This window comes from Hippocampus comes, unplaced genomic scaffold (genome assembly GCF_001891065.2).
Source record: "Hippocampus comes isolate QL1 unplaced genomic scaffold, H_comes_QL1_v1.1 scaffold116, whole genome shotgun sequence".
NCBI lineage: Eukaryota > Metazoa > Chordata > Actinopteri > Syngnathiformes > Syngnathidae > Hippocampus > Hippocampus comes.
Genome location: NW_017805120.1, coordinates 580,763 through 594,820, shown reverse-complemented (window position 1 = coordinate 594,820; position 14,058 = coordinate 580,763). Strand labels below are relative to the sequence as shown.

The window sequence follows — 14,058 nt, the reverse complement described above, 5'->3', positions numbered from 1 at the left end:
CCCCCTTCTCTTTCTGGGGCCTTCCTGCCACAATCCCCTCGGACGGGCCCACTTGGATCGATCGCCACTCGGTATTGACGCGGCACCTGCCGAGGGTAAGCATTAAGCCGTCCGAGAGCCAATGTGTCACATCAAAAATTTGAAAAGAAAGAAAAAGAGACAGAAACGTCCGCCGCCTTTCATGTTTGTCAACACCACCCATTTGCATAATGACCTTAAAAAAAACAGACAAGGGCAAAGCCGCTTTATCGTTCGTCTGTCGCCTAATTAGAGCGAAGCGAGGGGCCGGCCGAGGCTGCGATCGCCTGCAGGAACGCGGTGTGATCGCCTTGACAAAGCGCACCTTTTCTCATGAAAGCACTTCTTCCCTCTCCGTCTTGCATTGCCCCAAAAAAAAAAAAAAAAAAAAAAACACCTTCTAGACGTCTCCGTAGACTAAAGCGCTGCAGTGTCACTTTGGCGCGCATGCAAATGACAGCGGCCTGTCACAATCGTTTATTGACGGAGGTCGTGAGCGGGGTCGTTCGCTTGGCGGAGAGGCGCTTGTTTAATTTTTTTAAGTTGCATAAGTCCATGTTGTCACAGAATGTTTTCCCGGTTTTATGGCCCAAACTCAAGTTCTCCACATTTTAAGCATTCCGTGGAGGGGAAGAATATCTGTGCGAAAGTGTGGAATTTGATTCCTCCTCCCCCGCGGAATCGTCCCCTTTTCCTGGTGTTGTCAAACAGAATGACTAAACGCGGCGGCTCTTACTAATTTATAAGGTTACGGGCGCGACGCGGCGTGATTGACAATGTGATAAGTGTTATTTGAATATGGTTGACATGAATTATGTAACGACGGGGAGAGGCGCCGCCGGTGGCTTTGTTGGGCCTCGCGTTGCGTTGGCACGGAGGGCCGCGTCGGCGTGACGCTAGCTGGGACAAAAGATGCGCCAAAGAAATACAAACACTTGACGCGTGGACAGAAAGAATAAATGAACGCCTTACCCACAATAATGCTTGCGTTCACCTTTATCATCCGCTTCAGCTAGTTGGGCAAAATGATGGAGAAATACCCCAAATAGAAAAAAAAAAAAATGAACGCCTTACCCTTATCACTTTTATAATGCACCTCAGTTTTAAACTGCACCTTTGGTTGCGTGCTTATGCAATAATGAATTTTTGATTGGACGCCCATGTGACAAAATCAATACCTTACCTCTAATAGATGTTCTTGAAACTATAGTGAGCTCTCATTGTATTGGGAACGTGTGTGCGTGTGTTGAGCATGGTGTTGACATCTCTGTAAGGGCTTCCTTGTCCCACTTGAGGTCGCAACAGCTTGTTCGGCATCCCGTCGCGGCGCCACGTGGCATGTTTAGCGCAGCAGCTTACTCTGTTGGTCTTGAGCCGTGCTAATGGGAAGACCTTGAATACTGCATTCCGCCTCCTCCAGACAATTTCTCCCATCTATTTTTTTTTTAATGGCTATAAGAGCAGTTTTTATCTCTGTGTTTCCTTCTTGTGGCTCCTCGCCTTTGTTGCCGACATCCACGCCTGCCTGCCGAGCCCCGCTGTTGTTCTGGGACGGCCCCCGCCCCGTCAATCACGGCTCGACGGCTCCGTGACAACGTGTACGTAGGAACATTTGAAACGGGGCCTCAAAGGCGACGCCTGACAGGCGAGCGTTTGAAAGTGGCTGTAGCGGCGCCTGCGACAACAAACTGCAAAAAACAACAGCGGCAGGGCAGGGAGGAGGGCTCCCCCCTAAAAGTTAGAGAGGTAAGAATGTGGGTCTTGATGACGGGAATTAGATGGTCATGCTTTTTTAATTCGGCGCCACTGCCAATCTTCAAGGAGCGGGAAATCCGGAGCTCCTTCCGCTCCTCGGAGGCCTCGCTCTCAAGTCGCCAGCGCACCTTTTAAGGCAGAAGATAGCGTGCAGTTGTTAATCCCACGCTTGATTTCTACCTCCTTTGCTCATCAGTCCCAGTAGGAAAGCGGAAAAAGGAGAAGAGGCCTCTTCAGAGGAACTCGCGAACGGGAGATGTGCAGCTGAAGCCGAGTTATTAGCGTCTCCGTTTTTATGGTGAGTCATCAAACTTGGTCGCTATGCTCCGCCCACACACACACAATGATGGAAAGTCAAATTCAGCGGAATGTCGTGCTGATGATCCGTCTTGTATGGCAGCAATGGGATGAAATCCCTCGGACGAGTTAACTTTTAAATGACCCTGCGAGTGAGTCACAAAAATGGCCCGATCATGTCTGCTTCAAACCCAACTGCTCAACTTTGTGTCTTTTCAGGCATGGCTTCGTCACTTTTTTTGAGCCACCAATAGTGAGGTATGGGCCTACCAAATCTCTCGTTGCTGAGTGAAGCTGGCTTTAAGAGATGAGCTTTCCCCAAATTGCAGGTGAGTTCACGTTCTAAGCTCACTGGAAATGACCAAAATGCCACTAAAATGTCCGCTCAAAATCAAAATGGCAGCCTTTCGGTGATTTTTCAAGCCTGACTACGCGAGACTTTTTTTTCTGCATCCTATCGTAATAGATGTGTCCACCAAATTGCAAATTGCTCAGTGCAGCTGGATTTTCGAACATCTGGAGGGCCACAGGATGTGGAAAGCCATCTAAATGAAATCATTTGTTTGACCTAAGAATATACGGCAATAAAAAAAAAAAATGAAAGCATTCCTGGAGGGCTGCCCAAAATATCACCGCATGCGTCGTCGTCAGACAAAAATGTCCAAAATCTGGAAAGAAAAAAAAACAACAAAACATGGCAACCGTGCTGTTTTCAAAACAAGACGGAAGAACATTTGAAAAGGCCAAATGCAACAACAGTACAAAACGAGTCACAACCACAAAAGGGGGCCGTTCCCGAGCCGGGTCCCGACATTCACAGCCACCGTCTCCACGGCCCTGCGCGCGAAAGAAACACACGCGCACACACTGTGCTACAAAAGCATGACGTGCGTGTTTGCGTGCGTGTCTGAGACTTTTGACTGTTGGCTTTGAAAGCGGTTGCGTGCTGGGGGACGCGGGTCACGTCAGTCTTCGAGTGATTTTTGTTGTTGTTTCTGTTGCTCGCGCGCACGCCCGCACACACATCGAGCTCATGTGTTACAAATGTTTAGATGCAAGCAAACAAATGCACATCCAAGCTGCAACAGAGACATGGCTGCTGTTGAAAAGAAAAAGAGGCAACCATAAAAAAAAACAAACTGGAAGTTCTTATGGAAGCTTTTGCTTTGGCTTCCAGTGCCCTCTAGTGGTGGGAAAGGATTTGTCAGTTTCATCTGGACGGGATTGGCATCGATTTTAAAAAAAAACATGCATAGTTGTTCATGTTTGTATTTGTAATTTATGTATTTTCATGTTAAATATCAATCCAAACTTTTTACTGAAATAGAAAATGTAGATATTTCAGTTTGTTGTATTTTTTCTTGTTAGGATTTATGTCCTGATTAGATTTGTTATTCATATTGATTGATGATGATAATAAAGGAAAGTTATTCATGGGTGTGAAATAGGCGAAAAGTAAAAACTTATTTTTACTTTCACTTTAATATTTAAATTTATTTGATTTAAAAATATGTGGACGGACAGCTAGCGAGATATAGTGTCAAAAAATGAAGAAAATAAAAGTCAAAGTCAAATTTAAATAGGAAAATAAAAGGTGTAATTTATCAGCGCTTTCCTTTAAAATGTGCCAAAAACTTTAGCCATTTATTTCATATTTACTTAACGTGTTTGCTCTTTTTTTTTTCTGAGGCGAGCTGGGTAAAAAGTTGAAGCATGAATAGTTAAAGCATTTATTATCAGGCTTAATGAAGTCAAGGCAGATGTTTTTTTTTTTCTTCTTCTTCTTCTTTGAGCGGCGGCGGCGGCAGCTGCTTGGGCTTCTGCTTCTTCTCGTTCTTGTTGCCGCGCAGTCAGAAGCTCATTTCAAACAGCGCGCAAGGCTCCCCTTAGGACGCCGCCTTCTAATGTCATCACTTCAACTCCTCTAATGCTGCGCTTTTATTTTATACGCGTGCCTGCTGTGAGACGAGGGCAGGAAAAAACAGATTCAAAATCATTCAAACACACGCGGTATGTTGAAAGACCCCCGATTTCGCTTTGGAGTCTATTTTATTGTAATTTGATCGTTAGGCGCAGGTGCTTATTTTGCATTCTTAAAACTCAAATGTCTTTTTTTCAAACCTGAAAAAAAAAACAATTTAAGGGTATTTTTGTCCACATGAAGCAGACGTCATGACATTTAAATCTTTTTTTTGAAGGCCTGATGTGATGATGTCGTATTGCTCTTCTAGGAGCACATCCCGTACAAAAGTTCACAATTTAAGATCAGAGTGCCCGGTTGTGAGTGACACCATCAAACAGGTGTCACTCACAAGTGCTCATAGAGGCGCTTTTCGGTATGATGCAATCCAACTAGCTCCAAAATGACTCCAAAAAAAAATGTGATTGTTCCATGAGTACGTCGCTGCCGATGCCAATCAAAATTGAGCGCCGTCATCTTAAACGAAACCCGATTTTTAGTGGACTCGGGCGTTGCAAATATTTGTGATTTAGGGGGGAAAAAAAGACGAATTCAACTAAAACCTCTCAAAGGTCATGATATTAAATTGCCCCTTGCATCGATTAAAACTTTTAGACTGGAGCTCATGTCAAGTCTTTTTTTCCCCTTTAATTTTTGGGAGTATGGAGGTGTCGGTTGTCCCCGCTGCCCCGCTCTACCTGCCGGGACAGGACGACGCACTTCCTCTAAATAAATTTCAAATGGCCTCTGGCTATTAAAATAAAAAAAAAATAACTTTCATGTTGCCAAGCTGCAAAAAAAAAAAAAAAAAAGTGCAGGCAGTCAATCAAAGTCAGGGGATTTTTTTTTCTTCTTCTTTAAACGGATGTAGTTCATCATGAGCATAACTTACCGGGGCGGGAGTGGTTGGCAGGTGGGCAGGAGTGCTGGTGGGTAACATGATCAATAATTGATAGGCGGTGCAATGGGAAAAAAAAAGGGCTGATTTTCCGCCTCCCCTCTGGTGCGCTTGTCACTTGCTGTTGTCAGAACACATTTGCTTTGATGACAAATTTGAAGATGCGAACAAGGGCGTCACATGTGATTAGAGAGCTGAAAGGCAGGCGGCGTGCAAGGGATGGATGGGGGGGGGTGAGGGGGAGGGGCTCTGTAGGACCGACTGGGCTAAACTCGGAGGTGAGGTTTCGTCATGTGTCAGTAAACGGCGTGCTTTGTTTGAAAGGCACCCGGGCATGACAGGGTGAGTGAAAAGTTGCCTGCGAGTCACGCGGAGGATCGGCAGCCGTGAACTCGGCTCAACTCGGACGGGCCGTTGATCGGTGGCGCAACGCCTCACGTAGCTGCCTGATGTGGTAGCGGAAGCTCCGAAGTGGCCGTCGAACCTGATTCGAGATGATTGCAGCCATTAGCGAAGTTGACTCCCAAGTTCGACAGAGCAAATGGGGGGGGGGCGGACTTTGTTTGTTCACATGATGTTGGGGATAATTCCAAAGTGATTGATTGTAGCCACTCGCCACGTGACACGCTAGCCATCAACTGCCCATTTGAACTGGAGCACTTGTTGCGAAGGGAGTTCGTTGAAACCAACCAACCTTTGACATTTCTACGGCCACTTAAGAGTCTCCAAGTCAGCTACGTGACGCACTGCACCATGCAATGAACATGGCGCGAAAGGGACACCAGTGAATGCCAAAACAGCCGTGGGAGTACTTTTAATGGGGTTTTTCATCAAGTGAAGATTTGCCGCAAATTTCCAAAAGCTGCAGTGAGCATAATTGACAGCTGCATGCATTCGCTCGCCCCGTCCAAGCGCCTCACGCTTGCTTCCCGCTCTTCCAACAAACCGCTTCCTCTTTTAATTATCCCCCCAGCAAAAAAAAAAAAAAAAAAACGATGGAGCACATCAGACACATGGCGGCAAATCCGGAGGCCCTGGCACAGGCTCAGAGCGCCGCCGCCTGCCGCTCCCGATAGACTTTCCGACGCTGGCAGTGACAAGAGAGGCGGCGGCGCGCCTGCAGATTGGGCGACAAAGAACGGTGAGGATGAGCTCGCCGGCTCCTCATTTGGGAAGGCTTACTTGGCCGGCGCAGTTTTGTTTTGGGGGATTTTTGTGGGTTTTTTTTTCCTCCCGTCGCCAGATTAAGCCGACTCCTCGTGCGGGGAGCCATTGTTTACACCTCGGCGGCGCTTTTGAGAGCGAGAGGAGCCGCTCTCCTATCTCGCGCGGCAACATTTTTGGGGTGACACTTGTTCTATACGCCGGGGTCAACCCCGCGTGTCTGTTTTGGATTGCGCGAATCGTACATCGCGAACGCCCGTCTCATTGTCGGGATGCTAATTGACAAAAAGTGGCTTGCAAACCGGAGTTTGGATGCTTATTACGTTGAACTAAGTTCAGGAGGGGGGGAGGCAGTTAGTTGGTGGTGTAGTGCGTCACAGAGCCCAGGTTTTGTGCTAGCATCATGTTGTTGACTCCGAATTGACCTCTGAACCTTTTGTATGTGAATGGCCATGAACTCAGTCACCGGCAGCCATTTCCAAAGCAAAGTTCCTCATATTGCCGGCCATTTGAGAGCGCTTTTCCTCTCGTCTTGATGCAAAGAAGCCGAAGAAATACTAAACTTTTGTTTTTTCCAGTGCTTGCTTTCCGTGGCGTTCACCATTCCCTCCGCGAACGGCGTCATCTTTTCCCACCTGGCGCGGCGCTACCCGGCTCTCACGAGGTAGGGCTGTGCAATCTCGCTAAAATGTCATCTCAAGATTTTTGTCAGATGTCTCATGAACGATATTACGATGGGTTCAAGCTATTTTTTAAAATTAGAGAAAAAAAAACCCAAAAGGATGTGAAGTGTTTTTTTTTTTTTTTTTTTTTACAGACTTGACAAATATATTCGGCGCTGGTACGAAATGGTTGGATGGCATTTGATGCCGATACAATTAAAAAAGTAGTTCAGTACATCACATTCCCGAACCCGATTGAGGAACTACAGTCTGTTTTCTTTTGTGAGGCGCACGGATGAAAGCAACTCTTGCCGGCGTTGCAGTCGGCCCGACTTACTCCTCGCTCGGTGGGGCGCGCGTCAATCAAGCGCCTCCTCGCTTGACAGCCCCTCCTCTGGGCTAACGGTGTCATCATCCTCCCGCGCGGCTACACGCGAACGCGCAGCAGCCGGCACCTCGGACACAAATGAAGCGCCCCCCCCCCCAACACCGCCGCTATCACGCTGTTCCCTGTTCTCCTTTTCCCCCGTCTTCCGTCATCCTCAGATGAAGTGTGTTATGCTCCACAGCGGGGGGCTTTCTTCTCCTCCGAGGGGGAAGCCGGGAAGAAGCAAGAAGGCGAGGCGACGCACGATGTGATGTTACAGTGCCTTCGGGGAGCGGAGGGGAGGCGATTGTAGCCGAGGAACATTTGGGGAGTTGCTGAGGTCGCGTGACATGGTCGGGGGTGACGATGACGACTGTGTTTTGTTTTTGGTGTAAAAACGCATTTGTACTTCGGTGCGGCGTCTGAAAAACGGCAGATAAGCCTCCGTAGTCTTTTCTCATACGTTCGACATAAACACGGATGTTGAAGTCGCCAAAGAAAAACATCCGGCGTGTGCGCGAATCTGCCGCCATGAGGCAGCGCGTTGTGATGAAAGGCTCGGAGCGATCTGCTTGCGTCATAGGAAATGCGTGCAGAACATGAAACATGAAAAGGCGCCAAAGCTTTGCGGCGATTCTCTTGCCGCAGAGCAACAAGAAAAAGCCGATGCGAAGAGAGCGGCGCTCGCTCTTTGTTTCGCCGCGAAAGGCTAAAAGACCAGAGCGACCTTTCTGGCACGGAGCGGGACGATGTGAAGAGCCGATTCGTGGCGGGATCGCTTTTTGGCCCGTTTGCGCTCGCGGCTCTTAGCTCGAGAGTCCAAACAATCTTGGGCTTTTCCACAAAGACTTGCACCCTTGCCCCCAACCTTCCCACCGTCCCTTTCATCCGCACGCAAGGACCACCGGTGGAAACGCGCTCGTCCCGTCTGGCTTGACGCCACGAACGCTGCAGGCTACGGAAGTGAGCGCATCGCATCTTCCAACAAAGATGGCAGACTTGACTTCTTGAAACTTTCGGTGTGCCTCTCCTCATGACAGCCTTTGCGATTAAATTTCAACGGTGCGAAGTTGAACACTTTTTCTGCCGTGCATCAGCTGTCCTGAAGGGACGCCGCTTTCCACTTTGCATTCCAGGTCGTATTCGACGAAGGCCGCCGCTTGCGGGGCGGGGCTGGCGCTGGCACCTGCCGCCGCTTGGGCCACCACGACTCCATCCGGGCGAACGACGGTCGCTGTGAGTGGCTCACGAGAAGGCCGACTTGACCGGTCCACTCAACCACCCCGCCCCCGTGTACCGCCGCTCACCTTGCACATCAAATGGCCGCCTTTTCAAAATGGATGTCAATCAGCGCGGCTTTTGATTCAATTTGGAGATCCGCTGGCAGGTCGCGGCATGAAAGGCTCTGCCTGCGAGGCCCACAAAGGAGAAGCAGTCAGCCTTGAAAAAGAAGGATCATCCAACCCCAGAAGACTCGCCGCCTTCATTCTAATTCCGCTAATCACGCAAAAGGCTCCTGGCACTTTGAGGCAGCGGCGTAGAAATATTTGAGAAAAAAAAAGAAAATAAATGAATGAATAACTCGAAATCGTGTCACGCCCCTGAAAGGCCCACTGGCTTTCCAAGTGGAAGCTCATCTGAGGGCACAGCCTTCACAAGTTGCAAAACTGGCGTCATGCTCGCCGAGCTGTTTCAAATACTCGTCAGGAATCTCGACTCGACCTGAATGGTTCTGTATGTCACAAAGAGCCCAACCGCGAGAACCAAACCCTACTTGCACACCCTCATCTCGAAGACGCTATATCTGAGGTCCAGCGGTACCTGGCAGAGGGCAATATTGTACGCAGTCAAGACCCTCTGTTATATTGGAAGAACCAACACACTACTTTTCCCAAACCTCTCCCACCTCGCAAAGGAGTTCCTCTGTACGCCGGCATCATCGTGCCAGGCGAGCGTGTGTTCTCCACAGCAGGGGAAATAGCATGCAAGGAACGCAACAGACTCAAATTCCAAACACTGGAGCAACTTATTGTTCTGAAAAAAGATTTTTGAAGACAAAGCCCACCAGCATTCTCATTGATATAATTTTCACATTATTCAAACATAATGAATCATACAATATGAATGCGTTGACGTCAATGATATTGGATACACTTTGTCATCAAATCAGTCTGTCAAATGGGTTGCCTGCAGGGATTTTGACAGTCCAGCAGGTGTCAGTGGTCAGCGACACAGGATCCACCCAGCGCGTCATCGTGTCAACACGCTTCATGCCGCCTCATGGACCCATCACGAGAAAATTGGTGGAGTTTTCCATGATCTTGTGGAAGGGCGTGCGGCGCAGCGGGTGGACGAGGACGAGCAGCAGAAGCTGTCGAAGGTGAGAAAGAAGTCGTATTTCACGACATGTTCATCACTTTGGAGCCGAAAGTCAAGCAATTTTCGGGGTAAGCCAAAGCAGTCACCCTGGCGGGTCAACTGGTGGCGCTAGTCTGCAAAACACCGTTGAACAAGCAGCGGAAGAAGAAGGTTCGCTCGGATTGGCCAACTGACGTCAGGCTAGTAAATGAATTGGAGTCAGGTGTGCAGGGGGAATAAATCGAGCGCGGTGCACAGCTGCGGCAAGATGGCGACCGACCACGCGGGCTTTTATTCAGTGAGTGAGCACACGAGCACATTATTTGTCGCTTTTTGTCCTTTCTCACGATGTCCTTTTGCTTGTTGCCCGATTTGCAGCGTTGGAGGTTGGAGCGCCATTCGTCTTTCCCTTGGAGTACATTGTGCTCTTCGTTTCTCTTGCCACATTTTCAACTTTTTGGGGGTTTGTTTTAAAGCTGGCCAGCTTTTTTTTTGTTTTTTTTGGGGTTTTGTTTGAAATTGTTGCAAATGACAAAACCGATGTCTTTGTGCTTGCGAAGTGAACTATGAAGGGTTTTGGTTTGTTTGACCAAATGTTGTTTGAACATGGCATTTTCTGTCAGGTGGTACGCTTTTTTTCTCTTATTCATCCGTCTGGTTTTATGAAGTTTACTGTCATGGTCAAAAATGTGTTTTTTTTGTCCTCTCCCAATATGAGGAAGCCCCATTACATGTCTAAACCCCCTTCCCCCTTGCAGGTTATTCACCAGTGTCCTTTACTGTTCTATAAATGTGAATATTATTTTGCAAGCCTAAATCGTTTCACACATTTTCAGCCCTTTCTGCTCCAAATACAGCCCAAAGTACGTCTTTATTCATCCACTTTCACGCTGCGAGAGGCAACAAGATCCATGAGGCGAGAGTAAGAAAACCAACGGTTTGAGTCGTGAAAAATGCAGAACCCGATTGTTTTTTAATTTTTATTTTTTGCAGTGTGAAGTCGCCATTTGGGACAGAATGCGCCAGCAAACTAGAGCAGCATGAAGAGGATCTCGGACCAGGGTCATGAGTACATCAAAAATTAGGTGACAGGCATACAACTAATTGTCGGGGCTTCCCTGCGTTTGACTTGAACCAAGACAAGTCATGTCATTGTGGTTTTTTTTTTGTGTGTGCGCTTAACCCTTTAATGCCATTCGTATCATATTTGATATATGCATTTTCATCATGTAACTCATTCTTTAGAGTACATTAAATCATCTATCAAATTTGATACTGCAGGTTTAAAATATGATTTTCCCCAAATTTTCAGTTTTTGATGGACTCTACATAATGCTGAAAATGTGATCCAACAAGTAATAAATCGAAAACAAAATATGGCAAAAAAAATTTTGTGGATTTGTTTATAAGGGTTTTAATGAACGTCTCAGTTCCCAAAAATCTGATTTTTCTGGCTGTTCCTTGATGGGTCAGGCATTAAAGGGTTAATATTCTGTCACTGCTCTTACTTTGCCCTCTTTTCTCCCTTCATGACTTGCAGAGGAAGAATCGCCCAAGTGAAAAATTCACAGCGGATGGGATTTTTTAGCTTTCCCTCTTTTAGCCCCTTTCTCTGGTGTACATTTTGTTTTGCAGGCTGGATGGCTCGAACCGGCAAAGGAGACACGTTGGCGACATAAAACTGTGCACGCTTACTCATTGGGCATTTCTATATTTGCAGGGGGAACCGTTTGGCACAGGAGGCACTTTAAAGAAGCAGAACAGGGGTGAGTGAGGAAAAAAAAAATGTCGAGTGTCATGTTTGTCCTCGCCGGCGCTCTATCACGAACTCACTGGGTGTGCACTGACGAACACTGACTGCATGATGGGGATTTTGGACTGAGGCCATCATTTTCAGCTCCTCATCAATGTGCCAACCCCGCTGACCTCAGTTCTCCAGCAGGCCTCGGCAGATGACAGCTGGCACACAAATTTCGGATGGGTTTTTAGAAGTCGCTGAAGAGTCATCACCCCTGATGCTCAGCTGCAAGCTTGTTGGAGGTGACGGGAATGAATAGCGGCAGCCGGACCCTTCTCAAGGCAACAATGCTTCGGTGGTGTACTGTGAAGTATTTTCAGATATTTTTTGGGGAGGGGCGGCAACGTGTAAACCATTTCTTTTGATGTTTTTGCACTTGAATAAAAATGTGATGTGACTTCAAGTAGTCTACCTTTAGCATTGGGGCGGAAGTACATGCGTTGTTTGTTTGCAGTGCGGAGTAACTTTTTAGGACAGGACACCAGAGAAGCAGAGCAGTATGAAGACTCGACCTGGACTAAAGCAGTCTGTCGGTGTTGTCAGGTGGAAGAGGATCCTTATGAATTCGAAGAGTGTGCAGAGGTAACAAAAAGCATGGCTCTTGAATTAACAAGGGGCACCTGTAAAAATGTTTTTATTTTTGGGGTTGCAGGCCTCAGATGGAGCCGACTGAGGGTGAGAACAAGGAGCAGTTCTGCAAGCGGCGCACTGATGAGGATCATCTGTCCACAGGCTGCCTGAAAATGCTGAACGGGCAGGGCCAGAGTATTGAGCTTTGCGCTGTGCCTCGGTTGAGCGTCGTCACTGTGGGTTGTTCTGATGGGAACGGTGGCAGTGGCGGGCGGTGCGTTTGGAGCCGGCGGTGGAACCCGTGTCTTTGTGGGCACTCGAGTGCTCTTTGGCAAGGCGTGTTGGAGATGGTCAGCGAGTTGTTTGGCTTGTCTGGATCCAGAGCAATTTTGAGGTGTTTGTCAGTTGGGAAGCTGCTTTGTGGGCGACAGTGTAGGCAGGGTCGTGTTGCTGGATGAAAGACGGGTCGAAATGTCATGAAACACACGGCGAATAAGTCCATGAGTGGCGTCAGTAAAACTGTTTTTTTTTTCCTCCTTTCTTTCAGGGCGCCGACATGGATGTGATCTGGAAGAGGAAGGGCCACTCGCTCTCGTCAAAGGGGCTCCGAGGTGAACGTGGCTACTGAGGTGACTTACGTCTGCATGAAAAATGACAAGGCATGTGACAAGTTCCCCCCCCGCAGCGGTCCCAAACGAGAGATGTGGAGGCCAAGGCGCTGGAAGAGCAAAATACCAAACCTACAAGGGAGAGTATGTCGCCGCTCTCTCACTAACTCACTGGGTGTGCACTCACTAACCCCGAATGCATGATGGGGATTTGGGACTGAGCTGTGGGGGCCGAGTGAGTCCGCCATCAAACGAATTTGTGAAAATGCCATGACTAATAAATGAAGGGGGGGGGGGCCGTGACATTTCTGCCTGGGGCAGTTGGGCTCTTGTGCAATTTATTGTGTGTTGTGAATACTGTACCGTCCTTCCCCGTTGTCAGTCATGCTTTGCGGTTTTAGTCAGACATTGAAGATCAAAACTTTGGTAACGATTGCATGTTACGTTTATGATAGGAACGTGTTGCCTCATGGTCCAATTGGCTGTATCTGACCCAAAAAAAAAATAAAAATACTCTTCCTGTCATGCATGGACTTGAGGCAAAGTATGCAGTTAGGTCGGTTTTGTAGTCCTTTGAACTTCAAATAACTTGAATTTCTGCGCCGATGAATGAAAAGGCACCATCCAATTGAAATATTTACTCGGAATATTTGCTGTCACTGAACTTGGTCGGGGGGGCCGGTGAGGGAGGAAGCGGTTCGTGCGTCGACCTCGCAGTGCAGGGGTGCAGGCTCTGACTCCACCTCGGGCCTCCCCATGCCCGCGTGGGTTTCCTCCGGGTACTCCTCTTTCGTCCCACATCTCCCCCAAAATGCACGGCAGGTGAATCGAACACTCCAAATTGTCCCGAGGTGTGAGCGCGGAATGACGGTCATGTCTGTGTGCTTTCAGACCTGCGACGGGCTGGCAAACGGTTCAGGGTGTCCCCCGCCTCTCGCCCGAAGACGGCCGGGATAGGCTGATCCGGCGACCCACGTGAGGAGAAAGCGGACGGATCGGCAAATGAATGGATGAACTCGCTACCCGAGGTTCGCCGTCTGCGTTGCGGTCCCGTTATTGTCCGGCACGTCCCGGGACTCGGAAAAATCCCGCTTCGAGTTCTTCCGACTGCCACACTGAGCAAGGGTCGTCGTTTTCCGAGACAATTTGAACCAAACACGAGGACCGAGGGCCAGCTGTTCTTATTCGTGGGGAGTTCTGGCGTTTCTTGTTTTTAACCTCCCAAAATATAAAGCGTTTGTGTACATGCAAAAACGCCAACATGAGTGACCGACGGTTTTGAAGAAAGTCGGTTAGTTTACACGCAGGAAAGAACGGGTGGCAAATTTTCTCATGACGTTTGTTTAGGGTTAGTGTCACACACTGTGCAGCAATAATTGGTTTGGCTTAGTGACGCGCATAGCGCAGCATTCATTGGTGAGTGCGGTACTGTACGTTGAACACAAATGCATTTTTCCTTGCGAGATTCGAACCCCGGAGCTCAGGTGAACGAATCCACGGCGAATCCCCTCGGCCGGCGCTGACCTGCCGGCAACCGCCGCTCCTTGTCCGTCCATCCCCGACAATCGGACGTCTCGAGCCGCGGGGGACCGGGCCCGGCTCG

The 14,058-nt window shown here is 48.4% G+C and overlaps 1 protein-coding gene and 1 long non-coding RNA gene across 2 annotated transcripts in view; both read left to right on the top strand.

Moving 5' to 3' along the window:
- LOC109513424 (uncharacterized) lies at window positions 1–8,384 on the top strand. The gene is made up of 5 exons (XR_002167755.1): window positions 1–95; window positions 1,970–2,071; window positions 2,290–2,399; window positions 6,671–6,756; window positions 8,258–8,384. It is a non-coding gene; the product is annotated as an uncharacterized LOC109513424 (long non-coding RNA).
- A 2,867-nt stretch (window positions 8,385–11,251) lies between these two features.
- Window positions 11,252–14,058, top strand: part of LOC109513416 (uncharacterized) — a 203,962-nt gene continuing 201,155 nt past the window's right edge. The window contains exon 1 of the mRNA XM_019865904.1: window positions 11,252–11,558. The gene's annotated coding sequence lies outside the window, so the exon portion shown is untranslated. The remainder of the gene's footprint in view (window positions 11,559–14,058) is intronic.